The sequence below is a fragment of the Mustela lutreola genome, chromosome 1 (assembly GCF_030435805.1).
Source record: "Mustela lutreola isolate mMusLut2 chromosome 1, mMusLut2.pri, whole genome shotgun sequence".
NCBI classification, from domain to species: Eukaryota; Metazoa; Chordata; class Mammalia; order Carnivora; family Mustelidae; genus Mustela; species Mustela lutreola.
The window spans coordinates 226935578-226958563 of record NC_081290.1 but is presented as its reverse complement, the minus strand read 5'-3'; the positions used below and the strand labels follow the sequence as shown (position 1 = coordinate 226958563).

At 46.5% G+C, this 22986-nt stretch overlaps 1 protein-coding gene across 1 annotated transcript in view; it reads right to left on the bottom strand.

Annotated features, from left to right (window-relative positions):
• Window positions 1–22986, bottom strand: part of TENM4 (teneurin transmembrane protein 4) — a 721609-nt gene that overhangs the window by 148633 nt on the left and 549990 nt on the right. The window lies entirely within an intron of this gene.

The following is a 22986-nucleotide window of genomic DNA, read 5'->3' as shown; positions in this document are numbered from 1 at the left end:
CATCTTCGCACTCTCCGTGCTTTACATTTTTCTCATAACGGGCCGATATTCCGTTTACTTGTTTTTTTACACAGAGTTACTGGGCATTTGCAGACCTGTCTCTTCCCATCTCAGATTTTTCACCTGTCGGTCAGATGCCCACTGTGACCCACCAGGGCTAACACAACAGCCTGGGGGCTGGCCTCCTTCTTCCTCCCTGGCCCCGCACTTTGAGTCCATCATCACCCGCAGTCTGCACCATCTCTCGGAAACAGAGCTGATCCTGTCATTCTCCTGCTTAAAAATCCTTCGATGGCTCCCCATGTATCAAGATGAAAAAATCTAAGCTCTCTCAAAAGGCTTTTCTTCCATATTCCCTTTGCTGTACACGCATCCCCAGTGCATGCGGTCATGCCCGCCTTTTGTGGGATGGCATTTTCTCAGGCTCTTCCTACTCCTTTTTGCTATATTCTGTGTCACCTGACAAAGAAATACAGTGTTCATTTAAGAAAGATTTTAGCAAAAAACAGTAGTCGATGTTTCGTAGCTTCAGGTAGCAAACCTGTTATCTAGAAAATCTGTTTATTTGGAAGAGCCTGTTTCTCAATAATGTTGGGTGTGGAATAAGGGAGGGAAGCCACTCTCTACTGGAGACTTCTTTGTGTCACATATTTCTGCTAGGTTTATCCCATTTCACTGTCCCTGTATCTGCATGTTATTCCTATTCTAAAAAAAAAGAAAAAGAAAGAAGAGGCTCAGAGAAAGACGAAGAGGCCTGCTGAGAACCACCAAGACACTGAGTCCTGGAAGCAGTATTTGAACCCAGGACTCTGGGCCTGGTCTTCTTCAATGATACTGTGCTCTCTGGACCTTGAGGGGACTCATTCAGCAGCAGAAGCCTGGGGAAGGAACAAGGTGACATACCCTTGGCACAGTGAGGCTGGTCCTGAAGACAACAAAAGATCCCACCGTAAAGCAACAAATTCTAGGGCTTTCGGGGCATAAAGGGATCCAAGAAACTAGAGCCTTGTGCTCTCATTTAATAATGAAGGAAACCGAGACCCAACCAAGGGCAGTGACTCACCTGAGGTCTCAAGGAGAGGAAGACATGAAAGCAGAGGAAGGGTTAGTCAGGCGGGACAGAGTTAAGGATTCAACCTGTTGTCTTTGCTCACAACTACAAGCTGTGAAGCTAAGACTAAGGTTTCTGCTAAGTGAGATGTTAGCATAGAAGACATAAGTCTTGCCCACAGGAAATCTGCAGTCTGACTGGAAGAATGAGAGGACAGCTGGCTCCCAGGACACGGCCCAGGACATGGAAGAAGTTGGGCCTGGAGGTAGAGAGACCTGATGTGGGGGCCCATTCTTCTAGTATCATGGTGGGGGCCGTGATACATAAAACAACTTCCTGCCCTTCTCAGAGCCTCACCTCCTTCATACATAAATGAAGGTGATGGCAGAGATGATCCTTAGGACTGCTTCCTGTTTTAAACTTTTATGAGTCTATAATTAATTAAGAGAGCAACTGTGTAGAAAAGGTGTCCAGACAAGGAAGGGCACTGATCCTTGAAAGCAACAAAGCAATGGCAGTTGATACAGGACAAAGCCAACAGAGGGAAGGTTTCTCAGAGGAAACCTTGAGGAAGCCTTGGGGAAGCCTCAAGGAAACCTTGAGGCCTTGAGGGATGGCTTGGGTATGCATCGATAAGGGAAAAGATGGAGGGACAGTGAGGAACTCATAGTGTGCTGCATTTCCTGGAAGTCTTTTCCCAACCGTCTGCCATTCTTTACTTGGAAACTACTTCAAAAGAGTTAAAGAGTTCAAACGTGTGGTTCCTTTTGGGAATGGGTGGGAAATTCCACTCACTCGATGCTATCCCTCTGCTAACAAGAGCTGCGATTTATATGAACACAGAGTTAAGAACAAGAGGGTCCAATCCAGCACGTGCTCTCCTTGCAGTGCAAAGCGGTCCAGGTCCGGGCAGAGCGAAGCTCACAAGCCAGGGGCCCTGAGCACATCCCTTCTCCATTGGCTTCGCCCAGGAGAGTCCATGTTTCCACTGCCTTTAAGTTATAGTGTCTTTCCAGAAGATGACTTCAGAAGTTCCTTCTGAATATGCTTTTAAAAATAAGAATTTTCAGGGGCCCCTGGGTAGCTCAGTCAGTTAAGCATCCGACTCTTGATATCAGCTCAGGTCTTGGTCTCGGGGTCATGAGTTCAAGCTGTGCACTGGGCTCTGCACTGGGAGTGGAGTCTACTTAAAATAATGATAATAATAATAATAATAATAATAATTTGGAGTAAAGTTTAAGACAAGATTATCTTCCTTTAAGCCATTGGTTGGTGGTCCAACCAGGAAGGGTGAATTCCACCTTCAGCACTGCAGAAAGGCAGAAGGGCTATAGGGCAGAAGCAGGAGGCCGGGCTGTCAGGTCCTTTTCTGCTACTGCATGGCTGTGGGACCTTGGACGTGTCACTTGATCTTCCTGCACCTGTCTTTACATCTTTATACTTGCTCCTTCCTTGCTTCCCTGCATGGCAATGCCTAGTCCTTTCAAATCCAGCTCGAATGTCACCGCCTCTGAAAAGCCTTCTGGACTTTTAAAACAGGCTAAGTTACTCCCAGGACTTTGTCTCCCTCAGCCCTGTTAAAGCATCATGGAGTCTACATCGTTGCTCTTCCTGAGAGAATTCCACCAGATGACCTCAGAGATTCCCCCCAGATCTAAAACTCTCTGGTTCAGTCCTTCTCAAACCCGGGGTATAAGATATGTCTCTCAATAAATTACCATAGTTACCAGTTACATTTTTAACAGGATCAATTGCAGATAAGTGTTACACACTGTCTTGATTTTGATTTATGAAGTCTGCAAGAGACAAACCTGTTAATCATCTGCCAAAAAGCCTTCACAGTGAAACAGTGAGGGAAATACATTTTCTGTGACTCAGTATAGCGTTGTTTGCTAAATCTGACAGAAGAGAAGCCTGTTTGCTTCAAAACTTGCCCCAGGCTGTTGGTATCAGAGACGGCAGAAGTTTTAGGAGATATGGAATAATTTTAGGATAGCAGTGAGGAAGTGGAAGGGAGACATTTAGAGAGTATTTCTTTTGGACGAAATGTTCACGTCTATAGTGTTTCTTCTGTTTGGAAGGCTTTCAAGTACTTGGGGCCCCTGGGGGACCACACAAATAATGAGTCTCCACTAACCAGATATCTATACTAAATGCTAGTGGGGAAGAAACACTCATGGGCTTGGGAGAAGTGTGAACTTTATTGCACAATGTTATGTTTCCAATTAGTGTTCGGTGAATTCGTTCCCCTGCTCACATTCAGACTGCAGCTGCCTTCATTCAGCAGAAGGTGTACCTTCAGCCGACCCAGACTTACATTACAATTTCAGCCGCCCATGAATTACTAAATTTCATAATTGGGTGTGTGGTGTGCTGGAGGATCGGTGGGCGAAGGCTTTTCTCCTAGCCTTTGTTTTTCCCTTGCAACAGGGGGTCCTGCTAGCAGATTTAATTTTCAGGAACTTGTTTTTACTTCCATCAATATTGGAATGGCAGAGTTTAAATGTTTCCTTAGCTCATTCTCTGGGTATGTGTTGTGAGGGGGCGTGTTCTCTGGATGTGGTACAAAATACTGTTCAACATACAAAGGGTTGTCTGCAGAAGGAAGGAAAGACTATGCTCCTTCCTAGAGGAGAGGTGGAAACCACAGACGCCTCAGTGAATCCATTATAGTGCCTCATTTGGTCTGCTCGCTACCCTTTCCCAGACACAAATCCCTAGCACTGCTGTGAAATGAGATGGTAAAAGATGGTCAAGCCAAGGTCAAGGTGAAAGAGGATCACAGTTGATAAATCCATTCTTCCGATCTGGGGTTGATGTCCAGGAAAGCCTGCCTTCATTCTCTACCCTTTGCTTTCCATGTTTGAAATCCCAATGAGGAAACAATGAGAGGCTGTAGAAGAAATCCTGCCTGGAGGAGGACTATGAGGTAGACTCACTGCCCACTGGAGTCCTACTTCACAGGGCCAGTCACACCAGGAGAGGAAAGGAGGCTTTTGTCCTCCTCCACCAGCTCACAATGGTCATGGGAGCCGGCTGACAGATTCCAGCACAAAGACAGAAGGAATCAGCTGTGAGCGATGCCAGAGCTCACTAACCATCCTCCATCTCTCTTCTCCTCTCATCTGGTACCTATCCCTCCCTCCCAGGACCTCCTTTATCTCTTGTTCCCCTGTTGATGTGTCCCAGCCAACAGAGCAACTCCTTCCACTGCTTCTCTTGTCGCTCCTTAAGTCTCAGTGTGGATGCTGACAACTCTTTAAGAGCAGTTGGCCAAAGAGCCAAGGTCTACCTATTACGCAGCAGAGATCCACTCTCTGGTGCTGCCTTTTGGCTTCTCTCTAGGATAGACTAATGCTTCAGGCAACAGGAAGGAAATTGGACCTTGGGACAGCCGATCACATGACTGCGTGTATGATCTTGATGACAGCTAGTGAAATGTATATTTTATATTACTTCTGTTATATCTTTGACCCTTAAAGGGGATTTGGCTTATTACTGGCAACAAGGAAAAGGGAGGAAGATAAACTAGATGACATCACTGGGATTTAATTCTATAGCAACTCAAGGTGGAGAGAAGACTCTAACAGAGATGCTCTCATTTCCACAAGTGAAGGAAAGGTGTACCATATATTTTAACTTATTCTTCATAATAATTATGAGAACTAGCTGCCTTTGCCATCATTTTACACATTTATAGCTCTCAGGTGGAGATCGTGAGCTGAAGTCACTTTCTCCAGGTCACACAGAGATAAGAGCAAATCTGGTAGGTGAACCAAGTTCTATCTGACGCCAAAGAAGCCAAAGTTTGTGGTATTTGGCCCGAACCAGAACATGAGCCCTGGAGCCAGGCTGCCTCCCATTAGCTGCGTGCCTTTTGGACGAGTTATCTCTACATACTGGTTTCCTCATCTGTGAAATGGGGTTAATAATAGCACCCACCTAAGACAGTTAATAGTGTAGCAGTGTGCATGGGAAGAGGTTTGCTCAGGCCTTGGCAGAATTGGTATTTTGGTTTTAAAGAAGGGTCATGCATGTCTTTCATTTGTGAACCAAAGCAACTTACTAACTTGATCTAATGAATGCCAACAAGGCAATGCGGGCTTTTGGCGGTGAACACACACACATGTACATACAAAGCACAATGCGACTCCCCATGGTAAACGAGGAAAGCAAACAAGCAGCGTGCTGAATGCGAAGAAGCCAGGGTGTTTGGGTACATCCCCTCCTGGGGAAAAGCGCTATCAAAACAAATTAAACCTGTTGTCTCCCAGAAGCCCAAACACAGGCAGATTCACGCCAACATCTGAGAGAACTTTTCTCCCTGTGCACTGTAGATTGGCACTGGGAAGGTGCCAGGTGCTGGAAAGCTGTTCCGTGGCCTGTGAGGTGTCAGTCCCTGTAGGTGCCCAGCTCTTCATGCAGATGATGGGATTCAAAGGCCTCCAGTTTGCAACAGTCTAGGTCAACGCAATGACAAAAATTTGACAAAGCCCCTGACAGCCTGGGCGTAAAGCCAGTTCTGCCCTGGTATTTGAACGGGGAGATATGTTTTCAATCATACCCAAAAGTTTACCAACCACTATGAAGAGCAGCTCTAAGGAGGAGGGTCTAGGAAAAATGATGATTCCCATCATTATATCAAGTTTTGGTTATTTGTTAATTCTTTCTTTGGGGGCACCCAGAATTTCACCAATAAGACTACGAGCTACTTGAAGACAAGCATCAAGTCTGGTTCTCCAGAGTCTGGCGTGTGCTACACACAGAGCAAGTACTCAGTAAATATTCACTGTGTTGAGAAACTGAGCAGGAATACCAGGGGAGGAAACGGAGGAAAGCGGGCGTGAGACACGGCACAACAGACTCCCGAGAACGCCTGGTGGCCAACAAAGCTCTTGTTTCCTTGCCCTATGGTTTCAGACATGCAATGCCTAGAATAAAGGGGGTGAGAGGAAGCATGACTCTGCATTGTTCTCTCAGACCATATTTGGCTTAGTAGTTCACATCTGGGAGCCACATGTAAGAGGCAGATAAGACGAACTTGAGCGTGTTCACTGAAGAGCAATGAAGAGAAGAGAAGGAGAAGAGAATTTGAACACATTTCAAACAAAGAATTCCTGGGTGGCTCAGTCAGTTAAGTGTGTGACTCAGTTTTGGCTTAGGTCATAATCTCAGGGTCATGAAATCTGGACCTGTGTCAGGCTCTGTACAGGGTGCTGGGCGTGGAGCCTGCTAAAGATTCTCTTCCTGTTCCTCAGCCCCTTCCCTGAACTACTCCCCCACCCCCACCCTACGGCTCTCACTCTCTCTCACAAAAGAAAGAAAGAAAGAAAGAAAGAAAGAAAGAAACAATTCCTGAAAGAATTGGGAATTTAGCTTACTCAGGGGGTACTGACCTCTCTTTAAAAGTATCTGAAGGGCTTTTATGTAAGATAAGGACTGGACTTTTGTTTTATGGTCCTGAATTATGTTGATTAGGTCCAATGAGTACTGACTACAGTCCCCGGGAAATGGACTTATTTTGAAAGAAGAAAGAATTTTGTAAGAGAGCAGGATACCATTTACTTCACTGGATCACATTCTGTTGGTGTAAATGGATCTGCCCACACATTATAAAGTTCTTGAGGGCAGGAAATGCGTCATTTGTTTCTGCATCTTTAGTAGCCAGTGCCATCCTCAGCTCACAGGAGGTCTTACATAGAAGTCAGTTGGCTGAATGACAAAATGAATGGACCAGGTGACCTATAAGATCAGACAATTTCAGTCACGGGCTGCATTCAAGTTGATGACTGGCAGAGAAACTGCAGAGGCATTTGAGGTAAGCTTAAACCTGAAATCTTTGATTCAGTGAGTCACATATGAGGGAACATGCCTGGACCATAGTGAGAAGCTTGGGTTTTCATCCCACTCCTGCCACCAGCTCCTTAGGTGATGCTGGCTAGGCCCCTTCCTCTTTTAGAGTTTTTCTTTTCATCTATGAAATTAAATCCATTGAGTGAATGTTTACTTAGCATGCACTCTGAGGCCCAGGAAGTGTCCCTGTGAAGTGGATGGCATAGATGTTCTCTCAGATCTAGCATCTTATAATCTAATGGAGCAACCCAAATTGTCCATCATTAGAATAACATACAAGCAAATGAAAAGTGGAGGGGATCCTCATATTCAGGGTTTGAGAGGGGGAAAAAGGAAGTTCACGCATTTCAGGGCTGACTTTAACTTCTCATTCTTCCCTTCTGTGCCTTTGGACAGCTAGCATCATGCCATCATTATTCTGTGATAGGGACCACAAGGCCGAGTCTTCAGGATGGGGCCAGAGAGCATGCACTCCCAGGCTGCCTCTAGCTAAGACCCCTTCCTCTATTCCGGGGGCTGTTGGCAGCAGCTCTCACAGGCATCAGAGCCCCACCTGTGGGCTCTGGTTCTGCCACCTCGTTTGGAGAAAGCTGCACGTGCAGTCCCCTACCATGTCCCATGAGCATAGTCCAGAGGGGCCCAGAGACATGCCATGGCAATGAGGCTGATGAATTCTGTGCTGAATAAGAAGAGAAGAGCCTTCAAAGAAGTACATGTTCATGTGTTTGGAGACACTTTTCCTTTCCTTACAGATCTATCCATCCTTCCATGCTCCACCGACAGCTCTTTCTAAGCACCCAGCATGGAGGGGGGGGGTGTGGCAAGTGCCCAGACACTGCCTCCTCCTCCCTGGCTACAGCTGATGGGCCTGGCGGGGGAGCACCTGACCCAGACAGACTCAGGACACAGGCGGACTTGGCACTCTATGGTAGGGCCTGGTGCACAGAGGACTGGGGTCAATCAGAGACCCACTCTCTAGCATTTGAACTAAAAAGCACCCCAGGAAGGTGGCATCTGAAGTCTCAGTCAACTCATCTAGGAAATGAGAAAAACGCTTGCCTTACACAATTGTCACAAAAGGGAAATAAAACCACTATATACGTAGGAGTCTGTGTATACGTATATACGTGCACGTGTGTGTGTGTATAGACAGGCCCCTGGTACACAGAAGGTGCTCAGGAAATGTTGCTTTACTCCTGCCCCTAGTAGGGCTTCAGTGATAAACCTTTAGCCTCTGTCAGTCACCTGAAGGGCTTGTTAGAACAGGGACTGCTGGGTTGCACCTCTAGGGTTTGTCACGTCATGGGCCTGGAGCAGGGTCCCAGGGGTTGCTGATGCCCTTGGGTACCTGAGTCCCACGGTGAGAACCGGTGGTCTGGAAAAGAGGCTGAGACTTGAGGCACAAGCCAGAGGGGACAGGGAGATCTAAACTATGCAAGAATGCTGTAACTTGTGGACTACTTCCAAAGAGGAGGGCCTGGTCCTCCAGGAGCTAGTGTTTGAATAGCTCTTAAAGAATAGGCAGCCTTTTGCAATGCAAAGCAGTTCTGGGCAAGATGGGGGTCGGGCTGGAGCCAGATTCAGAATAATCATCCTTGCTGTTCCCACGCAGTGACCTGCTGATCATCATGCCGACTTCATGTCAAGTCTGTCTTTAGAACAAATTATTTAAGAAACCAGGTTTTTAAACGCTCTACTCAGCTGCTGGTTAGAGACTCCCGTCTAATGAACATCACTTTGTGCTCAATTATTCTGTGATGACAGACAATGGAGGAACAGAAACATGCTGGGGGGGAGGGGGGGCAAGGGGCGCTGCTAATTATTCTCCAGTCATTTATCCAGGTTTGTCACCAAGCTCGATACCGCTCACAAGCTATGCAGGACGTCAGGTCGGCACAGTCTGGTCGGAAAAGGCCCAGAACTCTGTAAAGATAACCTGGAGACCCGCAGGTTAAGACCACCCACGGCACCAGGACTTCACCTGGAAGATGGAAATGTCAGGGCCGGGTTCCCTCTGGCCTGGCCTGCCGTGTTGGCGTTCTGAGGGCACTTCCACCTTTAGCCTTGTCCCTTTCTGTCTGCCCTATGCCTGTAGTCCTGGGCTGTCATTCTGGAACTGAGTGGCTTCAGACCACAGATAAGGCCAATGTTCCTTGGCATCCAGAGTAGATGCCCCTACTGCAGGCTGTACAGTGCTTAAAAAATTTGAGTTAGTTGCCGGAATTTCTTTAAAAAAAAAAAAAAAAAAAAAAGGAGAGCTCACTAAAAAATCTTAATGGTGGCTTTTCCTAAAAAAATGGGAAGATCCAGCATGGCAACAATCTCTTCTCATTTAGGAGAGGCCCAGATGCTGCGGTCACCTGCTCAGTCCCTAAGACATCTGAATATATGACCCTGGCCTGGAGCAGTGGTTCTAAATGTCATTTATTTGGGTATGACCTGTACGCCATTGCCATAGGCATGTACTATCTGTCTGATTAGTCACTTAGCATTTTGGGCTCATTTATTATCTTGACTTTATTTAGAACAGAAATTTGAAATAATAGTTTGCTATACCTAGTTACATTTTTTTCCAGCATACCAAAAGAAAGACATCATTTCTGAAAGAGAGTCTGCCTGCATATAATGAAAGCCCAAATTTCTGAACCAGGAGTTTAAGGCTCCAACTTCTCTTTCCACAATAGCTTCTTTGCCACGAGGGTCCTTCTCATGGCCTCTTTGTGCTGCCACCAAATTGCTCCCCACCTCTTTCAGAACCCACACTCCCTTTCCAGCCAATGCTGAAGACGGCACCTGTGAAGCATGCCCCCCGCCCCGGTACACACATCCAGTGCCTACCAACCATCAAGCCTCCCGGGATTCTTTCTAGCAAGACAGGTCTCACTCTCCCTCATCTGAATCCTGATGGCAATCTCCCTCTCTCCTTCACTTATCACCTTCTGCTTTCCACCCTGCAGTCTAGTTATTTATGAGTACAGCTCTTTTCCCCTAGTGAACTACAAATTCTTTGAGAGGAAGGAATCCATTTCCAATTTCTCATCTTGTCCATGTCTCCCAAGTGACTGGCCCACCGCTTTGTCTGCAGGACGCCCTCAATACTTGTTAAATATCAAATGACAAAGGGCGACCTGCGGTTGAATGAGTGTCCTTTGTTGTGTGAAGCCTCAGATCTGAAGGCTGGGTTCCTTCTGTGGGAAACTGGGCTTCTGGCTTCCTTGCTGATTTCTTTTTGCTTTTATTTTCTTTTTCTCCAAATTTCATCTCTATACATTTCTTTTCCGGACCTGCAGCTTCATTTTCATTTCTCTTCCTCTGGGCCTGCTGCATTCAGCTAGACACTGTATCAGGCTCTCTTGTCTCCAAATAGCACTAACCATGTGCTTGGGGAACCCGTGGTAATATGACTTTGCAGACCCCCGGCTCTTCTAGTGAGAGCTGTCAGGATGGCTTCCATGAATTATAGACCTGCATTACTTCTTTCAGGATGTAACACGATAAAATGATTAACAAGATGTATAAATTCTCCGACTCCAGTGGATTTCTCTTTACAGTAACTATAATGTGTGTCGGTCAGTCAAACAATGATTTGAGCAGTATTTCTTTCTTATTTATCTAGTGGGTAACACTCAACATAATAATCTGGGTCTCTGTCTTTGGGCCAGAGGCCAAGTTGGACTTTCGCTGGACAGCAAATCCTATTAGAGATCATGGTAATGCAATTATATGCTCAGGTTAAATATTTTATACCTGCTCTAGCCATCTAGACAGATCGCTCCCTCAGCCTCTAGGCAGGAGCTGCTCAAATGGCAAAGGCAAAACAAAACAAAACAAAACAAACTACATATCTTGTAAGGAATTGAGAAATAGTTGCTGTTGTGAAAACTTTATGGAAAGTTCCAGCCACCTCTGACTCTCTGGCAGCAGTAGGAATCTAAGCCACCAATATATACTAGGTTATAAGCAAATGTCAGCCCCTGCCTAGGCCAGACCTAGAGGGGAAGTGTCCCTAGTTCACTGATCCTGACGTGTTGGCCTGTCCATGTGCCAGGACCATCTGTTCTCTGCCCAGCTAGAGGTTTGCAGGCACACTGTATTCTCAGCTGTCCACATGCTCGAATGATAAGAGCCCACAGGGTCCCCAGAGCACTAGAGCACAGCCGCTGTGGCTGGCCAGCTTTCTTCCTAGGACCCTGGTTCCTTCCTCTGTTTCCCCAGGCTGGAGTGTGAGCACCAACCCAGGCATGGTCAGCTGGGCTCTGCCTCTCCATGCTTCGTACCTAACCTCTCTGGACCCCAGCATAATTCCTGCATAATCTGACTTCCTTGGCTGGAACTCCCCGACCTGGGATTGACCGTGGGCCATGCCATCAAACAGAATGGGGTCTGACTTCCAACTATGACTCTCACTAGCTGTGCAACCCAGGGCAAATCACTTACGGTCTCTGATTTCTGGTTCCTCACTGACCCATCTCATAGTGCAGATGGGGGTTAAGTGGGATAATGCACGTGAATGACTTTGTGGAGCTTGCAGGAATTTTCTCATCGGTGGTAGGCTGAACGGAACCAAGTCAAAGCAAACCAAGTCAAGCAAACCCATTTGAGACAGGCCACATCAGAGGCTGTGTGATATAGGAAAAAGAGCACACACACTTCAGAGCAAGACCCTTGGCATTCTCCTCCTACACTGCCCCTCCTGTGTGACCTTAAGCAAGTCCCTTCACCTCTCTATGACTCAGTCTCCTTGACTGTAAAATGGGGGTGATTATCCAGTACCCGACACATGGTGGTGTCCTAGTATTAGCCAGTGAGTGACTGTGGCTAGGGGGCCGTGGACGCTGCTCAGCATGCCACTGTTTCCTGGCTGTGCCCTGGCTCATTTCTCCTGCATCAAGGGCTCCTGGTACACCATGCATACGGGTATGTGCATTGGACGACAGGACGTGAGGAAGCCAGGCTCTCGGCTTAGGAAAGCAGCAACTCATGCTCCAGCAGCATCTCCATCCAGCACTGCCTTCCATTACTATGACACAACGGAGTCCGTGGAGGACATTAGGTTTCCTCCAGCCTCGGGGCTCAGGGCAGCACACTGGGACATGCTCACGTGGAAGAGCTCAGGGTGCCGAATCCCCTGTGCCTTTTGGCTTAGACCCCCAGTGCATGGGGGTATAAACATCACTCTCTTTCTGTGAACGATGAGTTATAAGCGTCTGGCCTCTGCTAGATGCCCTGGGGACATTTCCTGTGAGCCTCTTCATACTGGCCAAGCCTGGGCCTCTGCCCTCTGCTACAGCTCACCCTGAGAACCCTGGCTGTACCCACAACAAGGGAGGGGGGCACTGTTCTGCTGATGGGTCCTGATCCCTTGGTAGAGCCCAATGTGGGCCCAGTAGTGGAAGGCAGAGCAGGCACATGTGCACATACATAGGTGTCTCCAGCAAGCCGCTGGAGCGGCCCCCACTCAGGGTTACATGGTGAGGGGGGTTGATGCTGGGCTTGCTGGGTCTTGAGGCTTCTGAAGGACGTTGCAGAAAGCAGGAAAAGCATGACCAACCTTCCCAGGGAACAGACTCCCTCTGCTAGGCCTTCTGCCTCCTCTGGGGGCTAGAGTAAAAGACCCACAGGTCCCAAGCGCCGCAACTGTAGAGAGAGCATCTCTGCCTACGTCAGCCCCGGTAGCAACCCAGCCTGCCTCCCTTCACTGGCCACTCCTGGCAGCCGGCCGCATTCTGGAGGCTGCAGGCCCACCTTCTCTGCAACTCACTTGGGTCTCAGGTGGCTGCTGCTCTGGGCATCTGAGGGTTTGGAAGGTTTGTGGAGAGTGGCTTTAATTCATGACGGCTGAGTGGAACCCCGCATCCCCCCCAGACCCCAGGGAAATCCCAACCTTCACACTCAACTGCTAGGACGATAAATTAAGAGAAAGACTCTGGGCCAGAGAGCACTTACAAGCATCCTCTGAACGTCAAGCATGTTCTAGAATACTTGACCTCTCACTCTTCCTTTCTAAGCTTCTTAGATTTGAAGCACAGGTACCAGTTTTTAACAACAAAGGAGTAAATTCAGACATTCAATAAGGTAATAACAACAACAGGGATGGCCCTCAGCCCCGTCCTTTACTGGCCCTGCGTGTGCTAGGCCCTGGGACAAGCTGACAAATCTACATCATCTCACTGAGCACTCACCAGCAGTCCGCGTCAGGTATCACTATCCCTGGTTTATAGAGGAGGAAACGAGGACTCAGAGAAGGGAACAGGCTTGCTCACGATTACAGAGGCAAGAACTGCTAGGTCTTCTGCACAGCTTATTACTGGAAACTAGTTATCTCTAGGCCTGCCGCCCCCAGGCCAATTAACACTCAGAGGGCCAAAGGGCCTAAGCCCCTCTGTATCCCCACCTCCCGGCCCCCGCTCTCAGTTCATGGCCAGGCCAAGAGCAAGCAGTTGGTGAACAGCTGAGATATGACGAAGGTGCAGCAGTCTGATATGGGAGACAAAAAGGTGGGTCATGAGACCCTAAGAGCCTGTAGTGAATCCGTATGGAAAGCCCCGAGGGGAAACAACCCCTTCGGGTCCCCCAGGAACGCACTGCTGCTCAGCACTGGGGGCCCGGCAGGCAGGAGCAGGCAGAAAAGGGCTGTTGGGGTATTTAGAAAGAGGAACACGGTCAAAGGCAGGTGTTCTCAGAATCAGGGGAAGTAGCAGGTGGGAACCTACAATGAGCAGTGGAACCGAGGCTGGGAAGGGCGGTCTGCGGGCGGCTGTCATAATGAGGGGCAAGAGAGACTTCCCCAGTTTGAACTGGAGACCCCAAGTGCCATCACTGCAAACAGCCCTCCTTTCTAAACAAGGTTTTGAGACTGGTAGCAACCAGGCTGGCTAGAACCACAGGTTTAGGTGAGTACTCCGACTCCCCCCATGAACTCCCCTCAAGAAAACGTCTTCTTTCAGACCCTCAGCCAGTCAACAGGCTTCTGCTTTGAGATTCAGACTCCAAGTACAAACTAAAGAAGATCATGGGAGAGTCTGCGGCAGGTCAGGTGGAATGCAGGTGCGCTGCATGATCTCATTTAACCCTTCTGCAGCTCATGACCTTCTTCAGGGTCTCACAGCTGGAGAGAAGCTGATCTGAGAAGATCTGAATGGGCTCTTCTCATTCTCTGTCAGGTCAACATGGTCCTACACTTCCAGTAGCTTCTCATCCTGGACTTTTGTTTCCTGGCCCCTCCCTTCCTTTCTTCTGAACCAAATCCTCCCTGCCTTTTTGGCCCACCCTGGGCTACAGTAACCCTACCCTCTTTGCTGGCCTTCTCAAAATCCCCTTGACGGTTCATAGCACATGACACGGTAACCCCCGCCCTCATGCTATCAGTGCCAATTCTTGGGCTGTGAGAAGCTCTTCGAGGGCAAGGACCCCGTACAGGACTGCCTCTGTCTCTCCCAGGGAGCAGCACAGTGCTCTGCTAAAAAAAAAAAAAAAAAAGTACAACCAATATATATGTTTTTAATTGATCTGCTTTTTTAGCAGGGTAAACAGAGTTGGGCGCCAAAAGGTAAAACCCAAATTTGGACAACCGTGTAATCTGTGAAAGCAACCAACACGAAAGCAGAATTTGGACTAACAATAATGTTAATATCTATCGGGTGCTCAGTAGGGAGCATGCTCTGCATTCGTTCCCTCCTTTCTCCCTCCTAACAACATCTGGGCCAATTATCCCTCCCAGGGCCTCATTTGCTTTCTTGGCTAGGGTTGCCCGAGGCCGCACAGCTGACAAGAGGAGGTGCAGGAACTTGAACCCAGGTACTCAGGCTCCAAAACTTCTCCTCCCAACCATAACACTGTATGGAGGGGGGTGAGGGAATCATCTATAACTTCCAGTTACCGCGGGAGCCTCACCTTGGGTCACTCTAGACAAGGAAGGTGCAGAAAGAACAGATTCTCTTATGGGGGTGAACTAAATGCACACTTCCTTGGGTAAAATGCTGGAGTTGGAACTTACTCGCAAAGGAGTCTTCCCAACGGACTGGGCTAAGTGAAGGGATGTGGAAGGGACCAGGGGTCTCACTGAAGTTCCTACCTCCAGTGTATACTTTTCAACTCTTTCCTCCTTGATTTCTCTAACATTAACTTTTTTTTTTTTCTAATTCAAAGTACTGTATGTACATAGTTTAAAAAGTCAAACAATACTATAAAGCCTATGATGAAAATAGCTGTCCTCTGCCCTAACGGCATGCACACTGGCCTGCCCCACCCCAGAAAACTAGTCTCAGCTCTTTTGGCTATTTCTTCTAGAATTTACTCATTTCTAAAGAATGTACTTAAGCAGCTGTTGTTTTGCTTACATTTGGTGTTATCTATTAACTACAGTTAGCTACTCCTACCTGGTGTGATCTAATGGAAAAGCATCATTTTCTGTTTCTATTTCCTATGTTTTAATAAAAAGCTTTGATTAATAAATAGCTCTACCCCTCTGATCCAACAAAATTAAAATCCCTCTGAAACAGAATTTTCCACATGGTCGAACATATCAGGTAATCTGTCTGGCTCAAGGTTTTTCTTTTTGCCTGGGGATCTCCCTCCTGAGCCCCCTGCCCGGCTGCGCGGTCTGGTCTGTTTGTTTTCTGGGCCCGCTACACACCCATCATTCCGGGCCTTCTCTTCACCTCTCTCATTTACTGAACCCCTTGTTTCCTGGACCCCTCAGGATGGTCTACTTCATGGTTGTGATGGAGCGCATTTTCCAGGAGCTTCTTGAGAAAAGGTGAATGGGAGGTATGGTTTTAGGAGCTTTTATGGCTGTAATCATCTTTACTCTTACACTTGATGGATAATTTGATTGTCTGTGTGAGATGGGGCCAGAAGACCAAAGGGTCTAATTGTGGCTGCTTACCTCTCACAGAGACTTGAACCCTTCCACGTTTCAGCTCTGTGGCCTCCCGTTGCCCTGTGCTGCACCTGGTCCCCCATTTCTGAGGTTTTGTGGGGGGGTCTGCTCTCACTGACATCTTAATCAGCAGAGGCTCAGTATTTAGCTTTCTCTATGCTGCTAACTCAATCCACTTTCCGGTTCCCAAAAGTCGGCTGACATCTCTTGATGTCTACTGTCTCTCATTCTTTCTGTCTGTTGGGCTGGCAGGAAGGGCTACTAAAGATGGCGAACGTTCCCACCACAAGACCTGAGCTGGGACAGGAGAACAAAGGCCCAACCAGGAATCTGAGACCCCCCGCCCCGGGCTCCCGTGGACCAATGGGATCCTGATGAGCAGGCGGGATATCCAAATAAGGGAAACTTCCAAAAGACCCCTGTGCTTCCTCCGAGACCCCTTAAAAGCCCCCTCCTCCCTGCCTTGGGCGCGACTTCCGCCACTCTGCTTTCAGAGTGGCGGAACCTCGCCCGAGGGTGCCCACCTCCTCCCGGCGCAACTTTCCTGGCTCCCCTTCTCCTGAGCCCTGAAACTTCGCCGGAGAGCGTTTTTAATAAATCTTGCCTTGCACCCACTTTGCCTGGTGTTGTGTTTATCTCGCCGGAAAAAACCTTACACTGTCCTTGTGGGTTTGTTCCTTGTTTTAAATCACAGCTCTCATTAGGGTGGGACCCCAGGAGGGAGATAATATAACCTTCAACCACAAGTTCCTGTCAATAGCATTCGAGATGATTTTCCAGTCCTTCCTTCTTGAAGTTCTCTCTTGCCTCAGATTAAAAAAAAGGAAAGAAAGAAAAAAGCACTTTCTAGCATTTCTGCTACCGTAGCCACTCCTCCTCGTGCTCCCCACATGCCACTCACCTCACTCTCCCTGGCCAGTTGCCCAGGTCTCAGCTTAGATGTCACCCATTCCCTGCCCCAATCAAGTTAGCTCCCTTGTTAACTGCTCCCCCAAACTCCTCCCCTTTCCTTCATAACTCAGCCTAGTCACCTTGCCCATCCAAGTCCCTCTCCCGGCAGTCTGAGAGATCCCTGAGACACATGTCCTCAGCTGTCATCACAGCCCAGCACAGGACATGGCACGGAGACGCTGCAGAAGAGACACAGACTGGATGAACGTGGGCTTGCAAGGATGAATGATTAGCCGGGTCAGAACGGGACTGGAACCCAGGCTTGCCCATATGCTTGCTGGGTGATTCTGGACCAGAAAAAGAGCTTTTCAGAAAAGACCCCTAACTTCTGAACCTCAGATGCTGCTTCCACGAAATAGGGACAATAATCCAAATACCATCGAAAAATGCAAAAAACTCTATGTCAATGTGCTCAGTAGGCTAAAAGTCTTATACAACAAAAGGGATTATTACTGTTATGGCAAACTCTGGTACAAAGAAAATTCTTGTCCGTTTTGGGTATGGGGGATGCAGGAAACAGAATGGCAGGCTCAGGTTTCAAAGCTCACAATTCTTTAAAATAGGCTTGCTTTCTGAAAGAAAAAAAATCCCACTAAGCCGCTTCTGCTTTCCCCTAACACTAGGCTTTCAGGATGGAAGGACCACCTGGGGTCTTGCCTTTCCCCTCAGGCGAAGCTGACTTAGAAAGTACCCCGTGTGCTTTCATGGTTAATGGTTTTAACTTAATGCATTCTTTCCAAAGCAAAACCAAAAAACAGTGGAAATATTTATATGCACCTAGGTGTCACAGAGAGCTGAAGAAATACACGTGTCCCATAGCACCTGCCACACTTGCTATGGACTTTGGTTCAACTCAGATCCTTCCTTGGCCTCTAGATTTGCTCCCTTTATTACTGGAGCCAAATGGGAAGAGGAGGAAAGTGCAGAAAACGCCAGCTCTCAGAGGATGTAAGGCTGACAAGTCCCTTTCACACCCCCTATCATTAATGCTCTGAGGACTACATTAGGTTCCCCTGGGAAGAGCACAGACTCCAATGGCTGGCCTGACAGACAACCCTGACTGACGTCTTGTAAACATCCCTTAGGTCTGCAGGAAGGACTCACGGAAACAACATAGTTTTGGAGTTGGGAGCCTTGAGTTCCAGTTCCAGTTCTGCCTCAGATTATCAGATCAAGCAAATGACACTGTTATTAATAGATGCGCTTGTGCTGGAAACATCACTTTCATGTCCTTCAGGGGCTGAAAATGACAAGCATTTCCCCACATTTTCATACACTTCATGGTGATAATTTTTAATGGCTGAGTAACAGTCATGAAGTGAATATTCCATAATTCGCTTATATGTCTTCTTATTGTTAGACACAGATTGTTTCTAATTTTTCACAATTGTAAGAAATGCTGAGATAAGCAAGTAGCTTTTCCTAAGTATCAGCTTACTTCTTTAAGAAAGACTCTCGGACATTGAAAATATGAACATTTTTATGATTTAATATAAAATGTCAACTTGTTTGCCCAAAGGGCTGCACTGATTTACAATGCAACTAGTAATACATATGGCTGTAATTTCACTGCAACCCATTCAGGGTTGGATTTTAACTTGGGAGAGGGGGTTAATTTATAGGTTAAAAAAAATACCCAATTATTTTAATTTGCACTTCTTAGATTACTAATGAGGTTAAACATATTTCATGTATGTTTACAGCAAACTATGTATTTTTGGAAAATTTCTATATGGGAGCTTTAGCCATTTATCTATAAGATCATAATTTTTTTCACAGCATAATGTACTTAAACATAATATAGATATTAACCCTTCCTTGGTCTCTCATATTTATTTCAAGTATTTTCTCAGTCTACTATTTTCCTTCTTATTTTGACAAGACTTAGAAGACATATGGAAGTTTTATAATTTAATGTAAACATTTGCCAGGCTTTTTTTTTTCCTTCATGATTCCTTCACTGAATCGTTGGGTTTTACCCTCTTCTGGTTTGGCTTTCAAATGTTTACCTCTTTAGTCCATCTGGAATTTATTGGGGCATATGGTATGAAGTGAAGTCTGAATCAGAGGGTGAAAACTCAAATTTTCCCCGGGGCCAATGCAGGTAAGCTAAAGAAGCAAAGCAGGTCAGGTGTGAGAAAACCGGATAAGGTGTAGACTGTGGTGAATTACAGACTTTTTGAGAGGGCAGGGACTTGTTCCTGCAGGAATTTCGGTCTCCGATTTTTAAAGGTAAGCCATAAACATATAGCTTTATGGGAAACCAACCTTTTTTTTTACATATTAGGCCAACACTGAAGGCTCAAAACGCCTTCCTTGTGTCTCTCAGCCACATCTGTCCCTCTGAATGCCACTTTGCCAACTCTGCTTTAAGCTCTGCTTTTCCAAGTTATTCTAACAACATTTATCGACTAAGCCTTTCTGTCTCCATTAACTTGCAATTCCTCATTTTTTTCAAATATTAAAGGTTTTCATGCACCTTGTAGTATTTGTAGGTAGTTTTAATTCCTTAATCTGTTTGACTCCTATTCTCTTTTATTTTAGATTTATGGTATGTTAGTATCTTTAAAGATGAGTGTCCTTTCATTATTCTTTTGGAATTTCTTCCCTACTTTCATCTGTTTATTATTACAGATGAAGCCTTAAACCATTCAGTCACGTCTCCTATATCTCCTTTAGGGTTCGGTTTGACACTCCGTTAAACCTAGAAACTGACACATTTAGAGTGTTTCACCTTCTCATCTAGGAACATGCTATATTTCCTAATTATTCCTGTCCTGTTTTATGGCTCGCAATAAAATTTCACAGTTTTTGTCAAACAGGTCACATAGAGTTCTCATTAAGTGATATTTTAATTTTTATTGATTTTTTTTTGACTGAGACATTTTTTATTATATTTCATACCTGGTGATTGCAAGTATATGGGAAATCTATTGACTTTTGAAAAGCTATCTTGTATCCCAGTTGCAAGTTCGAATTCTTATTAAGGAATATAGTTTTTCAATTAATATTTCTGGATTCTCTAGGAATAAAAACATATCTTTCACAAATAATGACAGCTTTGTCTCAACCTCTTAGTCCTGTTTTCTGGCTTATGTTGGCCAGAGCTTCTAGAACACGGCTAATGGCTATTCCCTTCCTTATTCTTTATCAGTGATTTTAAAGAAAGTGTATTTTATTTAAAGATTTTATTTGTTTGACAGAGATCATAAGGAGGCAGAGAAGCGGTGGGGGTGGGGGGGTGGAGCAGGCTCCCTGCTGAGCAGAGAGCAGGATGCAGGGCTCCATCCCAGGACTCTGGGATCATGACCTGAGCAGAAAGCAGAGGCTTTAACCCACTGAGCCACACAAGCACCCCAGGAAGCTTATTTTATATTTATCCCAGAAGCCCTGGATTTTGACTAGAAGTCAATGTTCTTTGTTATGCTATGTATTTTTGTCTTTCATTTTTAGGACTGTTAGGACCTAGCGTCCTCCCTAAAGGTGTTTTTATTACTTATAGAGCAGAAAAGACATACAGTGCAGAGTGCCTTCAAAAAGTGTTGGAAACTTGCAAAGTAATTGTGAATCAGGTGGACCTGGGTTTTAATCTCAGCTCTGCTTCTGTGTGACCTTGAATGCAATCCCCTGCCTCACCCAGAAGATGGGGAGACCAGCTCTCGCGGCACAAGCTGGTTATGAGAATTAAAATGAGTTCACGTCAATAAACTGTGCTCAGGGTAGACCATGGCACCTGAAGTGGCTCAACAGATTTCACCTTCCTCTCCTCTCATTGAAAAAGAGGTGAGGCTGCTAATTAGGAACCATTTCCCAAATGAAAGGTTTCCACGGAAGAGCTTGCGTATATAAGCTTGAGAAAAATGCAAACTGTATCTGTGAAAAATACCACCCGAGTCTTCCTGCCTTAGTGCACCGGGCTTTGTCTTGCTTGTCCGAGATACACAGTCCATCCCTTGCTCTCCTGCATGAGCTCTTTGGCTTATGACACGAACGAAAATAAAATTTTAAAAAATCAGGCTGGTGCGTAATATGAACCAGGAATGAAACAAACTGTGCGTCTATTAGCCCCAAACATGAGAGCTGCTCAGATAAAGGCATGAACTAGCAGCTACTCAAACGAAAACCAGATGTTCAGAGGTTTCTGGCTTGCGATTCTTTTTATAACCCTTCATATAACACTCATACTCTTGTCATTTCAACAGAAGGTCCTCTGCTCTGTTAAGCAGCAAGAAACCAGCCCAAACCTCAGCTAGATTTGTAATCTTTTTAAACCTGGACTTTACTGCAGAGATAAGGGAGTTCTCTCCCTGAGAACAGACCCTTGGGTACAAACTCTTTGGCCCCGAGAAGCCAGGGACTGAGAAAGCACCCGTCCTGGGAACCTGCTGCCATGGGACACGGGGAATGAGGGGTACCGGGGGCAGGGGGTCCTGACCTGGGAGGAGCCCAGATAAAGCGTGTAAGAGCCAGTGTAGAAATGGCATGGATTCTGGAGTCAGACTGCTGTAGACTCCAATCTGGCTCTGCCCTTACTCCTTACAGGACTGTGGCAAGTGGGTAACCTGCCTGAATCTCTTTTCTTCATCCAGATAAAGGAAATAATAACTCCTGCTTCCCTGGGACTAGGACAGAATTTAAGTTAGGTTACGTATGTATTACACTTAGCACACTCCTGGGACCCGGCAAGAACTGAAAACCGTCAGGGACGATTATTGCTAATAACAATAATAAACACTGTGTAGCATCTACCGCGTGCCTGGCAATGTGTGTGGCCTTTAACAAATGTTAATTCATTTTACCTCAAAATTACCCTCATGAAATGCATACTAGTATTGTCATCATTTTTCAGATAAGAACACTGAGGCACTGATATGTTAATGATCTGCCCCAGGTCACACTGCTAATAAGTGGCAGAGACTGGATTCCAGACAGGCTGCCTGGCTTCAGATCTAACCATGAAGTCACGTTAGCCCTGTCTCTCCTGCCACAGCACACAATATAATTGATCTGATTCAGTCTGCCTTACATGGGACGCAACACATACAGTTTACTTAGGCCATGAAGGGCTTACTCAGTAAGGCAATCCATTCCTAGAGGGTCAGCATGCACCCTCCCCTGTATTCTACTTTCCTCTACCCTCACCCTTGAACCTAGTCTTTTCCCATCTTCACTGCCCTCTCCTGCCCCACAGGAAGTGGGGTCTTTCTTCCTTTCCCAGGTCTGGTCCTTTTGCATCTGCCCTCCACTCTGAGTCTCCCACCTCCTTTCATTAATCATCTCCCTTCTCTCCTGGGCTCCCAATCTTCCCCCTGGCTCCTTGCCCACAGCTGACAACACGTTCAAGGCTCCCCCCACCTTGTATAAACCTTTCCATGAACCTGCCTCCTCCTCAGGTTACTCCCATCTGTCTCCTTCCCTGCTCTGTCTAGAAGGAATTGCTTCTACTCTACACCTCTCACTCACTTCTGAACTCCTAGTGACCTTGCTTCCGCCTGCAACAGGGGGCGGAAACTTGTCTGCTGAGGTTGCCAATGACCCGCTAATGGCCAACTCCAACAGCTTCTTTGTCAGCAGCTCCCTACCATTCCTCTAAGGCTACTTCCTTTGTATGTCCCTGGCCTACCCTTTGAATGTTGGGGTTCTGTCTGTGCTCCCTGCTTCTCAGTACTCTACCGTCCCACCTGCCTCCTCCTATACCCGCCCCGATGGCTTTCTGTCTCCAGGTCACAGCTATCTCCAAGTCAACACCTATTTATCCATCTGCCCATTGGTAAGTGTCAAAAACAAACATCCACTTAGAAATTCCATTAGCTGCTCAAATCTAATGTGAACTTACCCTCTGTACTTCCTTCCCCTCACAAGCCAACGCCCCCTCCTCACTCCCTAATTTAATTAATGCTATCCTTACGTATCCATTCTCCAAGGTTGAAACTTTCTGACTCCCCTTTACAGGTAAAATACAAGTGGTCAAGAAAACCAGTCTATAATGTCCTGTAATGCATCCCCTCCTTTATACAAAGCAGCAAAAGCTGCTCCAAATCAGGTCCTCTTCCTTCACCTAACCCTACTGGTTACCAAAAAAGTCTTTCAGTTGGCCGCCTTATTTTTGTCTGAGAAAACAACCCATTTTTATATACCACTGCCAAAGAGATCCAGCCAAGATCTGAATCATGCTATACCTTTGCTCGAAGACTGTCCTGTGCTCCCCATTGCCTTCAAAGCCAGACTTCTAGGTTGGTTTACGAAGCCC